The sequence below is a fragment of the Haliotis rufescens genome, unplaced genomic scaffold (genome assembly GCF_023055435.1).
Source record: "Haliotis rufescens isolate VD_foot unplaced genomic scaffold, xgHalRufe1.0.p SCAF_21, whole genome shotgun sequence".
Lineage (NCBI taxonomy): Eukaryota > Metazoa > Mollusca > Gastropoda > Lepetellida > Haliotidae > Haliotis > Haliotis rufescens.
The window spans coordinates 4,475,270-4,492,373 of NW_025963902.1; the positions used below are offsets into that span (position 1 = coordinate 4,475,270).

The window sequence follows — 17,104 nt, forward strand, 5'->3', positions numbered from 1 at the left end:
GCATCTATTTATACAAAGGCAGCTTTCCACTCCAATGGTGTTAGAGCCCCCTGCTGTATAGTGCTCAGGGTGCTGGTTGAGGCAAAAACTGACTGCCGTGTCTTGAATACACCTGACGCTTGTACCAAAGCCGGTGCAGCCATTTCGTGCACCCCTTACATAATAAACAAGCTGAACAGTAGGCTATACCGACTCTGCTCGACGGGTGGGGTAACACGAGACTTGGAACTGAACTGACCTAAACTGAACAGACAAGGAAGTTGTTCACAAAAGATATACAATACTTGTTCTCTGTATGGTGGGTGACTTAGCAGCCATCTCTTCACGGCGCATTACACGGCAGTTTTCAGTACGTTTGTTTCAAACAAACGGTATATCCGTGTGAGCAAATAGGTACAGTGAACTACGGTTATAACGAACACGCTTATAACGAACTAACGGATATAACGAACTTACTTTTTAGTACTTTTTTTAATACTTTTTTTGTACATTATAAAACGACTTTTGTGAATATGTTTATGACGAAGGGTTTGGAAGTATAACGATTTCAAATCCAACGCAAACCCGAGAGATTGTGGCTATATAAGAATGACATCCACCCGTATAGACCCATAGGTTGAGGATGGCTATGGGTCAGCCGTACACGCCAAGAAGCAGCCACTATCAATAGTCCGGTGATTAAACAACAGGCAGGATATATAAATAATTAATTAATAATGAATACAACGACGAACACCATACCTGGAGTTTTATCGCTGTAAATATCAGTAAATGTCAGTAAGGGTTTCTGAAAACATACGTCAGTACGATCCAAATAAATTTATAAAGCTTTAGTTTCGAAAGTAATGTCATCAAGCAACAGCCCAGTCACATGGTGACACCTTTATATAAGAGCTAGACAGGTTACGGTAACATGATACACGAATATTTCATAAGTAATATAAATATATATTGATCGACAATTCAGGTACGTATTTTGCCTTAAACGTCTGTAGAACACCTACCTATACAAATGAAGTTTGCGACAGAACACTACAACGTAAGTCCATGGTCGCCTATCCAGAACACAAGGCGGTTGAACCGGGGTTCCCTCCCGTGAAACAATGCCCCCCTCCTTTCCTGAACCAGTTAGTGTCGACAAATCCTGTCCAAAATATCCCTGACAGGGTTGGGAAGCGTCTGTCACTATGATAAATGTAAAACAATGCCACGGTGCCTATAACGCGCGGTATAACGAGATCCGCTCGGAAGCGTCCTGCCCTCAGGTGAACAGGTAGTATTATGGCGTTGTTGGTTCGCAATTGCCGCACATTTAAAATGGGTCAGCAGTGTGTGTCGGTGAAGTAACCTTAATACCCAAACAAATATATCTAAATGACAAATATTTGCCACGTCTCAGTGACAGGGCTGAGCGCAAGATCGGTATCATACTCTTACCTTATGTTTGTAATTGAAATACCATTGTTTACAAATCGTAGGTCAATCGATAGATCCCAGAGCGTGGGTTTCACAACGGGCAGTACTCCGACCTTGGTTGATGTACTTGGGATTGCAAGTGGGGTGGCAAGCGGGGTGGATCGTCTACCTACCTGGATAGATTGTGCAGGCAGAGGCAGCATTAGGTATCCGACAAGGGTGGGTCACACCTGGGAGCGGGTCGCGACAGACTGACTGCCGTGTGTCGGCGAGGAATGTGTCATCGCGCACATCAATACAACTTCTCTCTGCTTTGCTTCGCTCCACAAGCTGTTGGCTCACAACGGGTATATTTGCTGAATGGATAAGTTGGGGGGGAACTGGGCGTGGTCGCGTAGGGTGGGGACAGGTATGTTTCAGCTGCATCGACCTTGGGTATTGTTGATCAAAATATGAATTAATAATGAATCGATGAATTGAGCTTTGTATATATGTAATATCAATTAGTCCCGACTAAGTGTTGTGTGTGGTGGACCAACGCCGCTTTTAGCAGTATTGTATACGTTGACACGAAGTACTATTTGTTTTGTTTGTTTGTTGTTTAACGCCGCACTCAGCAATATTCTAGCTATATGACGGTGGTCTCTAAATATTCGAGTCTGGACCAGACAATCTAGTGATTGACATCATGAGCGTTGATCCTCGCAATTTGGATACGATGACATGCATCAACCAAGTCAGCGAGCCTGACCACCCGATCCCGCTAGTCGCCTCTTACGACAAGAATGGGTTGCTGAAGACCTATTCTACCCCTGATCTTCACGGGACCACGACGTACTATGTGTTGAGATATGCGTAGTTCGAAACAAGAGGATTGCCGATATGAGATGACAGCATCATGGAGTCTGCCAGGCCCATCAAGATGCATCGTCTGAAGTGCGCCTGTCGGACTGCGGAAGGTCGGTGGTTTAACATCGATACCGACACAGTATCCGAGCCGACCAGTCCTGGTCCTATCCGGTTAATGCCGAGCGCCAGACAGGGTAACAAAAAGTACCATCTTCCGACATCTTTTTGTATGACACTACCGGGGATCGAACCACCGACCTTCCCATCACCGGGCAGACCCTATCCACTCGACCACGGAGGCGGTCTCAATTGACAAGAACTAGCTACATTATATGGTGGCTTATATGCAGAGTCACACCTCCAACACAAGTCTGTGAACGTGTGATAACTAATTCTAGTTAGTCGTCAGACAAGTCGTATATGTTATACATAATCAAACAGTTGACAGGCGAGTAGGACATGACAATTCATAACGAGGCTATCCGTTACACGAAGCGAGGAAGAACGCAGAATCATCTGTATGTCCTGCAACCCTGAGATCTTGGGTATCTTTCTACAATATTATCTTTTCCCTCGGCTTCACATTTAGATAGATGGTTTATGATTTGGCAGGCGTTGAACCAGCTAAGTGTAAAAAGCGTTCAGTCATGACGCCGAAGGCCCGGGTTCGATTCCAAACAAGGGTACAGTAACGCCAATTCCTGTCCCCCGCGCAAGTCGGTTTATTACTAAACTGAGGGGTAAAATTCTTATGATTTTACATTAATACACATTTATCATCCCAAACTGGTTCCACAGAAGATATCATTCCAAACTGGTCCCATAGAAGATATCATCCCAAAATGGCTCCTACAGAAGATATCATCCCAAACTGGCTCCCACAGAAGATATCATCCCAAACTGGCTCCCACAGAAGATATCATCCCAAACTGGCTCCCACAGGATATATCATCCCAAACTGGCTCCCACAGAAGATATCATTCCAAACTGGCTCCCACAGAAGATATCATCCCAAACTGGCTCCAACAGGAGATATCATCCCAAACTGGCTCCCACAAGAGATATCATCCCAAACTGGTCCCACAGAAGATATCATCCCAAACTGGCTCCCACAGGAGATATCGCTCAGGTGAGATCTACATTGTAGATATCGCTGCAATGTATTTTGTATTTGCATCACAATGCTTTGCAGACCATTGTGACGTCATTGTTACATGACGTCACAATCAAATGACATCACTAATGGCTCTGCTACTGAAGCTGTTAGCAGTACTTTTTACACTTAAGACACTGCTTGTAACTGTCTACAAACTGAAAAGGTTGGAAGAATGATGCTGGATGATAAATAAAATCTCACCCTCGTGTCTTTTGATATCAAATATATCAACACTCATTGATAAATGTGATATCAAAAGACACGAGGGTGGGATTCGCTATATATGTATGTATAGGAGATACGTTGATATTGATGTTCAGATATTCAAATAAAAAGAAAACGAGTAGAGGAAGATGTATGGCTGAACAGCATCTTTATTACAATTAGGAGCGAGGCTCTAACACCGTCATCAAGCAAGTGATCCTCATCATCACTTGCCTGATAACGGTAGAAGAACCACACCGAAACGTCGCTCCTAATTGTAATAAACAAGTTGTTCGTCCATACGTCTCATCCTTACTTAGTACTCCAACTTCTAAATGCATCTCAAAGAAAAGGAAAATGAATGAATGAAAACAATATTTAAACCTCATCACCTTTTCAGGGCAATTAGCCTCTAAACAATATATACTACTCAAAAGAAGTTAAACATCACCAGATTCTTTCCTATTACTACAGTTACTACAGTTAGATTAAGATTTAAACATATTTTATTCTCATTAAAAGGATAGGGCACAAGTTATCACAACTTAAAACGCCCTCTCCAATAGATTTACATGTATACTTATTTACAGTTAATAAATAAAATGACAGAAAGGAAAGAAAAGAGATAGAGAGGCGTATATACATTCACATTGCTCACTCAAACCTTTTTCTTTTCTTTATATATGTATGTACATTCAAAAAATTTACTACAGTTAATCTATCACGCCAGGACTAATTAACTTTAGTTATTTGTAAGAATCGGGTGTGTTTTTTAACTTCTTTTGATTAGTATGTAAATTCCCGATTTGATTAAAATGTCTTTAAAAGAATATATTTAAATCATAGTAAGACTGTCGTTTAGTCATGATCGGCCACGCCGGAATGTTATTTATAGCTTACATAAAAAAGAAAAAGACAATATAAAATTATCTTATGTACATTTTTAGTATCAAAATTAGGTAAAGCGCAGGTTTTCCTGTCACAAATGACATAATTATTCTTGGAACACGACACCCATCAGTTTAACTGACAGAAATGACTATGTAGTTTGACAACGCCTAATTTTCCGCCTAAATATGCAAATATCTCTCCCCGGTGAAGCGGACGGGTTTAATTTATACCCCTTCATCCACTTACCAAAGTCAACAGACTTTCACGTTATTTCCCATCCGAGTGGAAGGTTTGCACTAAGTAACTAAATTCCATTATCAACATAGGGCTGCACCTTACCCAATGCCGTCGTTCGCGCTTGATGGGATTACTACGGTAAATACCATGGAACGTGTTCTGTGTTGCCTATGAAATAATCTGGGAGCATTTAACGATTACGTATGTCACTTTTTGTCAAGTGCTGTAAAAAAATCTATTTAAATGTTACGATCATAAATACTTCATGCGGACGAATTCGTCCCTGGTTGTGGAATCTCCGGGACGGGGCGGTAATTAGTTGACTGACGTAGGTACATTAACAATGAAGCTGCATGACATCGTTTTCAATTCCGTTCATTACATAGAGATAAGATAAGGTAATATTTTATTTAGGTTTCACACAGCACGTTTTACGCCGGAATTAAAACAATTATCAAAGAAATATGATACAACGTCCGCCACAAAGGCCTGATCCGTGACAATCCGGGATTGAAATGGTCTTAAACAGCCTATGTATGTCGTGAGAGGCGACTGTGCTTGGTGTAAGTGAGTGATAGAGTATGGTTTTACGCCGCTTTTAGCAATATTCCAGCAATATCACGACAGGGGACACCAGAAATGGGCTTCACACATTGTACCCATGTCGGGAATCGAACCCGGGTCTTCGGCGTGACGAGCCAACGCTTTAACCACTAGGCTACCCGACCGCCCCCTTGGTGTAAGAGGCGACTAACGGGATCGGGTGGTCAGGCTCCTAACTTGGTTGATGCATGTCATCGATCCCAATTGCGTGGATCGATGCTCATGAAGTCAATCAGTGGATTGTTTAGTCCAGACTAGATTATTTACAGACCACCGTCATATAGCTGGAATATCGCTGAGTTCGGCGTTAAACAACAAACAAACAAAACCTATAAGGCCTTTGACACACTTAACATTATAACGCAGCAAGAGCACTCAACGTGCTAAAATATCAATACATGTTAAAACTAGTGGTTTAACTAGTTGCAGATACAATCATATTAAACCCGTTAAGATACGGAGTAGAATAGGTCTTCAGCAACTAATTCTTGCCATCAAAGGCGACTGTGCTTGTCGTAAGAGGCGGTCAGGCTCCCTGGCTTGATTGAAGCATGTCATCGTATTCCCATTGCAAAGATCGATGCTCATGATGTCAATCACTGGATTGTTTGGTCCAGACTCGATAATTTACAGACAGCCATCATATAGCTGGAATATTGCTGAGTGCGGTGTTGAACAAAAAAACAAACTGCACTCATATCACAGTTCACTTCAACTAAGTGTAATAGTGAATGACCTAATGAATGGGAAGACCCTCCCTGGCTTAAACCTTAAGTTCGTGAGAAGTCCTAACGACTGTATCAAAATGGCGAGTTGATCAATTTGAGCCATGTAAAAAAAACACGGAGAAATAAAAGAGGCTGTGAATACTCCGTAACCAAAAAGTGAACTTCATCTTCAACACGGACGCGGGGCACGGGTGAACCAGTCGTCTAAGGCGCCGAGATTCGCTGTGCAGAGTTGTGTCCCTTGGGCACGCCAGGAACCTATGATTGTGGGTTCGAATCCCGGTTCGCCCCGATTATGTTTCTAGTTTTGTCAGCACCATACCCGTGCTCGTGGGCTTCACCGAAGTGTTAAACGTCTGAGACCTGCATCACTTCGGGCTTTCCTCCCACATTAAGCTGACACACCGCAATATAACTGTAATACTGTTAAAAGCGGCGTTAAACCCAACTCACTCACTCACACTCTGCTTTATGGTGGGCAGCATCCATCCCCTCTCGCCCCGTATAGCTTAGGTAGGACTCTTCAGGCCCACACCAAGAACAAAACGACAAGCTCTATTTTGAACCATGTTAATACAGATAAACTCTCGACTCCCCCATGTGGCAGAACCGTTCAAGACAACAGGGTTGAACCAGGTTATTGTACATCAAACGGCATTCCGCCAATAGACTTAAATTTACTAGTTATTGCACGGGGATCTCTTCCGGCAGATTTAGCACTTCTTTTCCTGTACAATCCAAATCAGGATGTTCCTGTCGCCATCTTCCTAATATATAAGCAAGGCGCAATGTCAACGGTATCTTCACCCCAAGAGAAGCTAAAACCTGATTTGAGTATATTTAATGGTCTGTAAATAACATTTTTGTCTTCTTTACATTGATTTGCAATCTCCAACGTTTACGCCTGTCCAACACAATCTGACATTAACAAAGCGAGGGCTCATCCGCTGCTGTAAGAGCAACATCATCAGCATACAACTATAAACTCAGCATGTTTCTGTGAATATCTGTCTTGTGCTACATCATTGATGGATACAGGAAATAATATCGGGGACAAGACACAACCTTGTCTGACTGCGCTACATTCTGGAAACATCAGTCAGAGGAGTGAGTGTAGTTTTACGCCGCTTTTAGCAATATTCCAGCAATATCACGGCGGGGGACACCAGAAATGGGTTTCACAATTGTACCCATGTCGGGAACCGAACCCGGGTCTTCGGCGCGACGAGCGAACGCGTTAACCATTGGGCTACCCCACCGCCCGTCAGACGACCATTGCCAGATACACATGACTTATTATGTTAATACATTGATTGTACTGCTAAACAGAACTTACCAGTAATACCAACAGTGCAACAGTTTATGAGAGACAGTTGCGATTTACTCGGTCAAATGCCTTCATGCCATCAATATAACAAATATAGAAGGACTGTTTCATTAATTTCCTGTTGTTAATAACCGAATAAGGTGTATAAACATACATGCTCTTTGGCACTTCGCTAAGCGCGAAAGCCATTCTGTTCTTCAGCCACCCGTGCTCGTGGGTTTCACCGAAGTGGTAAACGTCTGAGACCTGCATCGCTTCGGGCTTTCCTCCCACATTAAGCTGACACGCCGTGATAGAACTAGAATACTGTTAAAAGCGTAAAACCCAACTCACACTCTAATTGCCTACCATAGACTTGATGTCTATTCGAATCATGACCCTTTTGAGGACGCAAAATATCCACAACAATTTGAGTCACGAATCTCCATATACTAAAGGTTGATTGTGATTATTCGGCATGGTAGTGAACACAACATATATTAAATATCATGACATATGTTGGTGAACAAGATGTGAATAATTTTTTTATAGTTTACAAAAATATATTACTCTGCGTGTCATATTTTTTCACCATTGTTAAAAAATAATTGTAAATTTGGTTCACGCCCTCCATCCCACGCACGCGCACACGATCTCTCAAAAGACAGAAAAAACAAAAGCAAAAGCCAATCCTTTTTCCACCCCAACCTCCAACCCATTCCGCCCGCACCATCCCGACGCACCCCTTTCTGCCACGTTTGCACCTATATGTATGACAGGTAAGAACCCATGGAGTATATCCTCATGGCTTGTTCATGTCGACAAACACGATGTAATCTTATTTCTTACAAAAAAAATATATATATATCCTGATATCAGAAGAGACAACTGAATAGGATATAAAACAAATGGTCCCAGCGCTCTGCATTTAATTCTCAAGACTGAATTACCTCGGGCAAAGACGTATATAGATATATACGTCTTTGCATCGGGTGATATTATAGTCACTGATGGACTAATTCAGCTGCTCGACGCGGGCTCTTGTATTGAGATGCAAGGTGCATATGTTCCAGGATAGGTGACTCAGAGTAGAGACAGTAACTCACCCGCTAACAAGTGACGTCGTTTTGGCGGTTTTAATAGAACGTCTAATTTCCACTGAGTGAGTGAGTGAGTTGGGTTTAACGCCGCTTTTAACAGTATTTAAGTTACATCAGGGCGTGTCAGCTTAATGTGGGAGGAAAGCCCGAAGTGATGCAGGTCATAGACGTTTACCACTTCGGTGAAACCACGAGCACGGGTATGGTGCTGACAAACCTAGAAACATGATCGGGCGAACTGGGATTCGAACCCATCATTATAGGTTTCTGGCGTGCCCAAGGGACGCAACTCTGCGAGCGAGCGAGTGAACAATACAATTAATAAGAATGTGCTACACATACTCAATAGAACCCGGGTGCATGACATGAAATCCTGTGGCTACTAATAGGCTATCTGCCCTTACCACCCCAAAACACCTCCGACAAACACTTCTGGATATAATCGCGTTTCAGACACTGTAGTTCTTCATAAGTAAAGTCAACAACCAAGACAATGGCAGGGCATACATGAAATATGTACAAATGAATCAAATCACTGCCATGGATGCGATGACATCAGGTGTTATTATCAATAATTCCCAAAGCATGCTATGTTTCTTTGTTGATTCATATATGAGCGTGCCGACTCCAGTCTAGACTGAACCACAGTCCCCGGGACATTTCTCTACAGTAGCCAAAGCTTACTCACGTATAATTGTGTTACTGTTTCGTATAGTCCTATCGGAAATCTGAAGTCGGAGTAGGAGATTAATTTCACAGAAACCAAGTGACTGATGACATTAATTATGAATGTCAAGACAACTAATCTTAATCTCACGTTGCTGACGTCAGTGGGCCATGCCAATGGCCGACATATTGGTTTCGTCCGAGGTTTTTTATAGTGTGTTTTTTTCAGGTTATATTTTTGAGTGAGTGAGTGAGTTTATCACTGTACATTATCGACACACATCATTAGCGCGGGGGTCACGGGTGGCCCAGTCGTCTAAGGTGCCGAGATTCGCTGTACAGAGTTGCGTCCCTTGGGCACGCCAGGAACCTATGATTGTGGGTTCGAATCCCGGTTCGACCCCATTATGTTTCTAGGTTTGTCAGCACTATATCCGTGCTCGTTGGTTTCACCGAAGTGGTAAACATCTGACACCTGCCTCACTTCGGGCTTTCCTCCCACATTAAGCTGACACGCAACGATATAAATTGAATACTGTTAAAAGAGGCGTTAAAACACAACTCACTCACACTCATAAGCGCGAATCTGGGATTAGATCATAGGTTTCTGGCACGTCAAGGAGACGTAACTCTGCACAATCTCGGCGACATAAGCGACTGGGCTAACTGTGACCCCATATGTTTTGTGAATGAAGTGAATAGCTTTGTTTGAGGACACATCGGACACGAATGGTGTGTGGGCAAATGTCTGTGTTGAAGACCAGTGTTTGGTGGGGGTATCGTGAAGACGTTAGAGGTTACATGACATTACCTGGATGTCTCGTGGACACATAAATGTCATGACGACACATGGTCTCGCGTTGACACAGTGATCTCATTATTAGGACGCTACCAGCAGATGATGCATGACGTCATGAAACAATTACGTCTTGAGAATTGTTTAACAGAACAGGTGTCTTGGCTAATGCGTGCTCCAGATCAAAATGACATACGAACTCTATCACCTAAATGACCAGAATAAGTATACAGTCATATTATCTAGATCACGCAGAGAAAAAACCCAAACCAAACGCGCACGCGCACACACACCCACCCAAGCACGCACGCAGGCGCGCACACACACGCACACAAATGCACATGCACACACGCGCGCGCACGCACACATATACACACATTTACAATTTAACGTCACATCGGCAATATTTCAGCCATATCCTGACGAGTTCGAAACAGCATCTCATTGCAGTGATCTATTTCAATGCATCTCCAACATACCACCATCCAGACATTCCATCACCATTCCTCCTCCCCATCAAATACCGCGATAGCGACTCGCACCTAAACACACACTAATCCCTCCCAACATAAGTAATGATTTTCCACTGAGCGCCCGGCTGAAAGCTGTTCACAACTGGTTCTCCGACCAGGAGGCGTGACGTAAATAAACGCTCCATCACAACATGGTTTTTCACTCGGCAAAAGATCAACTCCTTACAGCGTTGGCTCCCTTGGCTTAGCGACATCAAAGGGGGATGCAAGCAACTGTTATTAATTACAACATGAGAGAAACTTGTCACATGACGAGGAGCTCATGAGGAGCCCTGTTGTACAAGGTTCATTCGCCTTGGATGTGTGTGAATTCCTCTCGGCAGCCACAGGCATAGGCGGGGACAATTTAACGTAAAGAGACCATAATGACAAGACGTTATGTTTAGGTTCTCTGGCAGTGTGACCATTTCGTACAAAACCCCTCTGAGCTTTTAGCTTAAATGCCAGTTTATTTTCTTAAATGTTTTACGGTGGACCCAGTTGAATTCGCTGCGAAAAGCGTCCGTTAGAACTGGCATGCTCCAATGCTCGTGGTTCGAATACCACATTGGTTCTGTTTATAGGTTTCACCAAAAGTCGTACACCGGTATCTGAAACCGGCACCGTTTTGGGCTTTCCTCAACCATGTCGTCTAAAAGTACGCCAGACACCTATAATTGTGGGTTCGAATCCCGGTTCGCCACGATTATGTTTCTAGGTTTGTCAGCACTATACCCGTGCTCGGGTGCTCACCAAAGCGGTAAACGTCTGAGACCTGCATCACTTTGGGCTTTCCTCCCACATCAAGCTGACACGCCGAGATATGACTAGAATTTTGTTCAAAGTGTCGTTAAACCCAACTCACTCACCCACTCCTCAAATATGAAACTGACCCGTCGTGACTTTGAATACTGGTCAAAACACAATACATTCGCCTATTCATTTAACCAGTTTATCATAATTAGCTCATTGATGTCTTCGCCAACAAACAGTATACATCTTATACCATCATGCGATGGTCAGGTCATGGTTCCAGAGGCTGACGAGATCTCCATGAGCGAGGGGTTCGTTCCACAAAGCGACCGTAGCGCTTCAGCTACACGTACGTTAACGTAGTTCAGTTGCGACAGTCGTAGCCCTGCGATCGCTTTGTGGGACGGGTGATTGAATCATGTACAGTAGTTCACCTTCATCACAGTGTGCCAGCCGCACGTGGAGGGACAGCTGAAGATGATTCTGGTCGCACACGTTCACGTGTAGGGTCCCTACAGACCAGGGGTCATAATCGAGGAGAATCAAGAATCGAACACAACGGATCCAGGGACAGCAAAGGGACGCAATTCTACACAACAACGGAACCATCTGGCCATCCGTGAACCACTGACGCGCTGGTGCAATTGTCGTGGGTGATGGGAAAGATGGACGTAAACTGATACAATAAATGGGGGGATGGACGTAAACTGATACAATAAATGGGAAGGATAGACGTAAACTGATACAATAAATGGGAAGGATAGACGTAAACTGATACAATAAATGGGAAGGATAGACGTAAACTGATACAATAAATGGGGAGGATGGACGTAAACTGATACAATAAACGGGGAGGATGGACGTAAACTGATACAATAAATGGGAAGGATAGACGTAAACTGATACAATAAATGGGGAAGATGGACGTGAACTGATACAATGAATGGGAAAGATGGACGTAAACTGATACAATAAATTTGGAGGATGGACGTAAACTGATACAATGGACAGGGAAGATGGACGTAAACTGATACAATGGACAGGGAGGATGGACGTACACTGATACAATAAATGGGAAGGATGGACGTAAACTGATACAATGGACAAGGAAGATGGAAGTAAACTGATACAATAAATGGGAAGGATGGACGCAAACTGATACAATGGACAGGGACGATGGACGTAAACTGATAAAATAAAAGGGGAAGATGGACGCAAACTGATACAATAAATGGGAAGGATGGACGTAAACTGATACAATAAATTGGGAGGATGGACGTAAACTGATACAATAAATGGAGGGATGGACGTAAACTGATACAATAAATGGGGAAGATGGACGTGAACTGATACAATAAATGGGAAGGATGGACATAAACTGATACAATAAATGGGGAGGATGGACGTAAACTGATAAATGGATTCAGTAAGATTCGTGATAACACGACTATATTTATAATGGTAATGATGATGGTAATGATGATGATGATGATGATGATGAACGATGATGGTGATGAGGATGATGATGATCATCATTAACAAACATATGATTCTATATATGAGCGATCATTAGCTGTGGAGACGGCGATGCAAGATTTATTTCACACACTTTCTGGTAGACAACACATATTAACCTTGACCTTCTCAATCACAACATGGCAGAAAAAAACATATCACTTTACCTTGATTTTCGTAGCCATTTTAATCTTGCAAAAACATTGTGTATTTAGTGAATATATGACTTCGAAGGCACGTCAAACATCTTTCTTATTTTAACATAGCTGTGGATATTGTTCCAAGATCTTAACACAACGCACTTCTAATACACCACGTAGCAAGTGTTGATGAGTGTGAATCGTGATTTGAAAAAAACATTAACAAAAGAGGTTATGTTTGATCTCAGATTACAGACAAAGAAACACGAGAATGGTAAAATTTCGCTAGTCAAGTTTGACAAATAAACTATTTTTTGTGATATTTTCGCACTTTTCCACCAAAAATAACCACTGTTTCTATTTCAGGTTAATACCGCGACGGAAATCCATTTTCTAATTGCATTAACACATGGATAGTGTTGACATGAGGCAATTGGTGTCAATATCGGTGTTACAAAACATATCAACTGGCGTTTTTCGCCAGTTGACGATCATGGCTATGTTTGTTTTCAGATCACTGCATTGTAAGGCGACCTCATGCAACAGCAGCAGAACGTTCTATTGTAAGCCAATGGGCGTGATGCGGGAGCCTGATCATGACTCACAGACTTCGTTGTCCTGTGTGCAGAACATACTGTAAAGTCCTTAGCTTTGAAATTCGGAGATTCGGCTGGGTGTGCAGGTTTTACAAGCTTGCTCCCAACTAAAGGCTTGTCGGCCTGATTTGAATAGTGATGACGACTTGACAGCTCCACTTGGTGCAGTCTTTGTGTAGATCTACAGTGTATATGCTTGTGGATGCAATTCGTGTGCGCAGAGCGTGATTGATGTCACTGGGTGCACGGTGCACGGTGCATGTCATGCACGTGTTAGCTGTGACGTCATTACAGATGAAGATGACATTTGTAGGCGGTTATCAGTCGCTTTGTCCTGCGCCATGACTGTGCAATTTAGTTATTTTACTAAAAGCCTAGGCAAGTCTAGATCAAACTTAACCATGTCTAGTCCTTGATTCCACATCAGAAGAGGAAAGGTTCTTTTTAAAAAAAAGAAAAACATACAATTATTTTAAAGAAATGTTTTATAGACTAAGTGTTAGTCTATCGGTCGCTTAGTCCTGTGCTATGGCTGGAATTTATATATATTACTAACAGCCTATGCAAGTCTAGATAAAACTAAACCAAGTGTAGTTTTCTTTCATTCCACAGAAGAAGAAATGTTCCTTTAAAGAAAAAGCAAACACAATTATTTTAAATTAATGTTTTGATAGACAAAGTGTTGGTCTATCCGTCACTTTGCTTCATTCTTAATAAAAAACTATTTTGTGGCTATGCCAAAGAAAGACAACTACTGTACGTCATTGATCAAATATTGCTGCTGCCCACAACGGGAGTGAGCGAATATTGTTTTACGCCTCTTTAGCAATGTTCTAACGATATAACCTCAGGGAACACCAGAAATAGTTTCACAAGTGGTACCCATGGGGTGACGAGCAAACACTTTAACCACAAGGCCACCACCCAGGTCAGAGTGAGTGAGTGAGTGAGTTTGGTTTTACGCCGCTTTTAGCAATATTCCAGTAAATATCACGGCGGGGGACACCAGAAATGGGCTTCACACATTGTACCTATGTCGGGATTCGAACCCGGGTCTTCGGCGTGACGAGCGAACGCTTTAACCACTAGGCTACCCGACCGCCCCCACCCAGGTCAGAAGACAGGGACGATGTTGTTTCATAATGATATCCTTCAGAGACGTAATTTAACATTGATTTAAACAAAATACCAGGTTTATCAAGGCGCGAACACCAATGTCCGTCACACATTGTACCCATGAAGGGATTCGAACCGGGTCTTTGGAGGGACCAAAACAGGAACCAAACCCCTATTTTACTGAACATATATCACATATGGCTCGCGATGTAGGAACAAAATAATATGCCCTTTATTGTATGCATTTTTCCACAGAATAAAATTATTATTATTTTTTTAAATTTCATTCATTCATTCATTCATCATCGCAGGTATCCAGGTGCTAGTATATATGCTCAAATACGGTTCTATTTGTTACCCAACCAGTGGATCCGTTTGCATTCCAGTTATCATTCTCAACTCCCTGGGGAGTATACAAACCAAGCTGGCTAGAGGCTAAGCCTATGATAACCTGCGGAGTAACGATCAGTCATAAGGCTGCGAACACTTAGTGGATCTGGACCTAGCCATGTCACTTAAAGAAGATCCTATCTGTACTATAGATTGTCTTTAGGATGTAATGAAGCTTATTTTGGTTTTTTATAACAGAAATCCCTCCTATTACATTTTATTTGAGTGATAACACTTTGCCTGTCATAGCAAACGATTTGCAATTATTGATATCCGACGTGAAAGTCGCATTTTCGCCGACTTGAGTTCGTAAAAAGCGATTACAACACGCGCTGCCAGTCACGTGACAATACTATTATCTGTGTTTGCACAACTGTCTATTTCCTCGCAGCTGTGGCGTTCTTAAAACAGATGGACGTGTCTGGTTATTAAATCACTTTTATTGATCCAAGCGTCCATCTAGAGCGTCTTAAGACTACTTATGGGGTAGTATATCATTGTACGCACCCTTATGCGTTGGGTCGATTAAGGGCTTACAGGTAGTCGTATGTATTGCGTTGATCAGCGGGATATTCCGAGATGAGTTTTAAGAAGCATTGTGTGTGAAAACTTTAATAACATTAGTGGTAAGAAAATTCGATAAATGGCGATTTTGATTGTTTACGATTTTAACATTATCGGTCTATTACTAGACTGACATCTGGTCTTAAATGATAATTTTTTGTTTTGTTTTGTTAATATTATTAATATATGATAGTCAGTGAGTGAGTGAGTAGTTTTGTGCCAATTTGAGCAATATTCCAGCAATATTACGGTGGGGGACACAAGAAATGGGCTTCACACATTGTACCCATGTAGGAATCGAACCCGGGATTTCGGCGTGACGAGCGAACACTTTAACCACTAGATCACTCACTCACTCTTCCAGTGACGTGTACACAAAGATATTACCATTTAACAATGATTAATGAAACGGAACATTAACTTATCTGGTCGTTTTCGGAGGAATAGGTGATGTCCAGATAATAGGGGTTGATAAGAGGGGGTGGGGTGGGGGGCTTGTTACCCTTATAGACAGGTCTTTACAATAATTACTCGTTAATCCGGACATTAGCTAATCCGGGCGACACGCTGAAACACACAACTGAAGAGCTTAGAGCGAAAAGGGGCCAATTTGGCCCTTTTTACATATTATTGCATAAAAAAACATCTATGAGTTCTTGTCTACCTGTAGAACAAATATTGTATGTTTTCATTGATGTGTTTTTGAAATATGGCTACTTAAAATTCTATAAAAGGGCCAAAGTCAAGTTTCAAAAGGGCCAAAGTCACTTTGTTAGAGTTTGGCCCTTTTAGCTCTCATTTCCGTGCATGGTTGAGACTGGTTGTCTGAGAGAGATTTTGAAAGTTTGGAACCTAATTATCATATTTCAACTATTTCAACAAAGTTGACATTAGTTTAAATCATTTAAAAGTTCTTCAATAACATGTGTTTGTACTTTTAGTAGTAGTTTATCAATCTCACATATTAAATCCCATGCAAATGCCTGAGGGTAAAAAAGGGCCAAAATACAGACATTGGCCCATTCCACCCTTACACAAATTAAAAACATTAGTTTTTTTCCTTTTTTGATTGTTTTTTATAACAACATTTATATTTTTGCTGTCAGAATGCGTTAATGTCTAGGAATTCATCGGTGAAAAAAAGTGTATAAACATGCATAATATTATGTGTTTTCATCACTTTTCTCAAAACAGACTCCACATGACATTGGCTCTTATGGCTCTAAGCTCTTCAACTGTCCGGTTTGACGGGGTTTCATTGTGTCCATTTCAAACCAAAAAACGCATTTATCGAAACAACAAGGTCCTACTATGTATACACCTTGGTTACTCTCCAACATTCCACCTGAAACAAGGTGAAAGCGACAGCTTCTTTTGTGCATCGGCATTTCAATAAAACATTCTTAAGTACCACAACAGCTGCCTTATGAGGAGATGTATTGAACAGAAGTTATGTCCTTATCAATCAAGGCGTCGCGACAGCTGTTCAGAAATGTACATGATCAATAAGAGCTATGTGAATACAAACTCAGTGTGATTGACATCATTCTATCAAACTCACCCGCG

The 17,104-nt window shown here is 42.0% G+C and overlaps 1 protein-coding gene across 5 annotated transcripts in view; it reads right to left on the reverse strand.

Moving 5' to 3' along the window:
• The window catches only part of LOC124133383, a 73,475-nt gene that overhangs the window by 31,610 nt on the left and 24,761 nt on the right, over positions 1-17,104 (reverse strand). Inside the window, exon 1 of one of the 5 annotated variants that reach the window (XM_046497776.2) lies at positions 1,590-1,766. The exons of 2 other annotated variants lie outside the window; for them this stretch is intronic. The gene's annotated coding sequence lies outside the window, so the exon portion shown is untranslated. 2 more of the 5 variants (XM_046497777.2, XM_046497778.2) reach the window with 2 other exon arrangements.